The sequence below is a fragment of the Salvelinus fontinalis genome, chromosome 40, assembly GCF_029448725.1.
Source record: "Salvelinus fontinalis isolate EN_2023a chromosome 40, ASM2944872v1, whole genome shotgun sequence".
NCBI lineage: Eukaryota > Metazoa > Chordata > Actinopteri > Salmoniformes > Salmonidae > Salvelinus > Salvelinus fontinalis.
Genome location: NC_074704.1, coordinates 7,651,978 through 7,655,642, shown reverse-complemented (window position 1 = coordinate 7,655,642; position 3,665 = coordinate 7,651,978). Strand labels below are relative to the sequence as shown.

The following is a 3,665-nucleotide window of genomic DNA, read 5'->3' as shown; positions in this document are numbered from 1 at the left end:
CCCCTGCAGCCGATTGTGTTGACGAGCTGGAACGCGCTCTGTATTACATTGGGTTGAAAGTTGCCGATGTACAGCACTGATCTTGGGTCAGATTTCAATTATTTTCTGGTCGGCTTGGGGAGAGAAAGCTGATCCTAGTTAAGTTACTACACTACCGTTCAAAAGTTTGGGGTCAATTCGAAATGTTCTTGTTTTTGAAAGGAAAGCACATTTTTTTTGTCCGTTAAAATAACATCAAATTGTAGACATTGATAATTATAGAGCATTGGTTAAATGAGGACATTCATACTATGGAAGAGTGGAGCGGTAGACTGAAAGAACTGTACTTAATGGAAAAGATCACCTACAACATAAAACTGCAGACAGATTTAGTCTACTTGAAAAGGATGGGAACCGCTCGTTGTAAATAATATTGTGTAGACACGACTCAGTCTCAAAGCAACCAAACATACGATAATTGTATATATATATTATTTGATTGTTTAATCATTATTACTTTAGTTTCTTCGTTGTAAAGTTATCTTGTTTATTGTATAGCCTACTTGTTGGTGTCTCAGACGACCCGAACCTTAATAATAATCCCACACTTACGTCACAGACAATAATTCTACTAGTTGACTGGACGGACACACAGCAGGATACTGACACTCAGTCCGCAGTGGTCGGGAATGCGTTTTGGGGCTGGACACACCGCGAACCAGCCCCTACTGTTGTCGATCACAAATACTAATGCCAAGTTCACGTGCAATCGGAGTTATCGGAAATACCTAGTTCCGACTGAGAAGTTTCACTTGAATAACCCTCAAAATTGGAATTACAAGTGTGAAACGGAGAAAATGTTGTTGCCAATCTAATACACAATCATGTCGGAGTTACGACTTCCCATTGTCCAGTGTCCCAGGAGAATATTAAGCCAGCATAATACAGCATTCAAGTGATAGTCGCTACTAGGAAACTGACATTTCTGACTCGCTAACATGATAGACACCGTAATAATCACAATGAATCGGCCTTGGAAGAGCCATAAGTGTCAACAAACAAAATTCATTATTTTACATGAACCTGTTTAACTTGTATTAAATGCATTATGAAGAAAATAGTGATTTAGGCTCCACGAAATATGAAATGCGTTATGAAGAATAACCTGTACTGTTGCCTTCACGAAAAAAAGGGGCCTTTCTGACTACAAGTGCACCAGTATCCTAAAGAATTAAGCGAAATCAAACATAGACAATAGCAGTGGCATTAATAAAATTGTTTTTCCCGCGGATTAAGACGCACATAAATGTATGTCTTTTCTCACAAATTCTGATTAGAAAGTCTCCTCAGAAAAATCGAAAACAGTATATAGCAATACAAACACCATTTATTAAACGGGATTAAATAAATACAACATTAAGGTATATTCATAACGTTCAATAATGAAGAAAAAATAGAAATATAGGCTATCGTGTTCAAATTCTTGTCTTTTCTGACGAATTAAGCCACAAAACAACATGCTGAAATACATTATGTACATGCACGAATTGAATGTGAGATTGTGTTGTCAAATTGGCCTGAACCGGTTTTGAGTGACCATTTACAATGGTGACCATTTACAATGGTGACCATTTACATTTTATTTACAATAAATTTACAGAATAATAGCAAACCACTCAATTCAATTGGGCACACGTCAATTCACGGGAGACTGCCAGGGTTGGGTCACTAACCTTGATTTACAGAACAGTGATGATTAATGGCCCATCTCAGGTTCCTATACAACAATGGGTTGATGACTGTCCATCTGTGGAGCATTCTAGAAGGACTGGGCTGATCCAGAAAGCTGGTTGCGTGTCTTCTACTTCCCTACTTAGTCTGTTAATTTGGGAGGTAAAGATTGCCTATTGACAAGATTGAAACGATATCTGTTTCCTTACATCAGTGTTTCCCAACTCCAGTCCCCCAACAGCACACATTTTTGTTGTAGCTCCACGTGGAAAAAGTACCCACTTGTCAAACTTGAGTAAAAGTAAAGATACCTTAATATGAAACGACTCAAGTATAAGTGAATGTCACCCGGTAAAATACTACTTGAGTAAAAGTCTAAAAGTAAATGGTTTAAAATATACTTAAGTATCAAAGTAAATGTAATTGATAAAATATACTTAGGTATCAAAAGTAAAAAGTAAAGCAAACCAGATGGCACCTTTTTGTTGTTCTTTATTAATTTACAGATGGTCAGGGACACACTCCAACACTCAGACATCATTTATAAACGAAGCATGTGTTTAGTGAGTCGGCCATATCAGATGCAGTAGGGATGTTCTCTTGATAAGTGTGTGAATTAAACAATTGTCGTGTCCTGATAAGCATTCAAAATGTAAAGAATAGTTTTGGGCATCAGGGAAAATGTACGGAGTAAAAAGTACATCATTTTCTTTAGGAATGTAGTGAAGTAAAAGTAAAAACCTTCATTTAATTAGGCATATCAATTAAGAACAAATTCATCTTTACAATGACGGCCAAACCCGGACGACGCTGGGCCAATTGTGCGATACCCTATGGGACTCCCAATCACGGCCGGTTGAGATACAGCCTGGATTCGAATCAAGGTGTCTGTAGTGACGCCTCAAGCACTGAGCTGCAGTGCCTTAGACCGCTGCGCCACTCGGAAGCCCAAGAAAAGTCCAGATAACCCCAAAACTAGTTAAGCAGTACTTTCAAGTATTTCACTAAAGTACTTTACACCACTGGGCGAGACATAGACAGAGCTGTAGGTGGTTTCGACCAGGGGACAATGGCGTTCGTTGGCGGCTTGGGCCCCGGTGGCCCCGCAGAGAGGGCAGACATACAGCCGCAGGTACGGGCACATCATGTCCCCATCCTGGCCCGTTGTGTTTGCAGAAGCTGCAGAACTTGCGCTCAGGTGATGGCACCTCCTCCGGCGTGTTTCTCCCACTCTGGCCCCAGGTGCCAGCGGGGGATCTGGACGCTGCTGTAGGGGGCTCGGGACCCTCGGTGCTGCTCGGCCATAAAGGAGCGTCTTCGTGCAAGAGGTCGATTTCTGAATCCAGGGGTTCCATTTCGTGCCATAGGGGTGGTGTCGCCACAGGTGTTATCGGTGACAGCAAGGCTCGCGGCCGAAACTCTTCAAATTCCACCATGGTCGAGCATACGCCAGAGTCATGACCCTCAACGGTTGACGGTTCTGAGGTGAAGTTTCCTAACTTCATCTCCCGCACTAGGTCAGCCAGCTTCAAGTAGTCCCGCCACGGTTCGAAACTCTTGTTTTCGGACTCCATGTAAGGTGGTAGGTCTATGAGTTGACAAATCATAGCGTTCATTCTCACACTTGTATTTTTTATATCCAAACAGACTAGTGTCTGATAACGATCAGAATGTACCAGAATAAAGAACGCTGGGTCTCAACTGACAACTCAACTGAAGGCAAATTTGACAACGTTCACGTTTTAACCTGTCAGTGTTTTGTTAAACAGCCAATCAGATGGCGTAGTGCGGAGTCCGTGGCACTTGACAAAGCCAATCAAATGGTTTCAAACTGACAACTGCTAAATTGGTATTTTTAGAAGATCAACTATTTGGGATACAATTTTACACCTCAACAATATTAAAAACTTCAAATATAACTGTTTAATCTATTCTATGTTCTAAATTGATAGGAC

At 41.0% G+C, this 3,665-nt stretch overlaps 1 pseudogene; it reads right to left on the bottom strand.

The window, feature by feature from the left end:
• Window positions 1–610: 610 nt before the first annotated feature.
• LOC129839235 (nanos homolog 3-like) lies at window positions 611–3,326 on the bottom strand (annotated as a pseudogene).
• Between the last annotated feature and the right edge of the window lie 339 nt (window positions 3,327–3,665).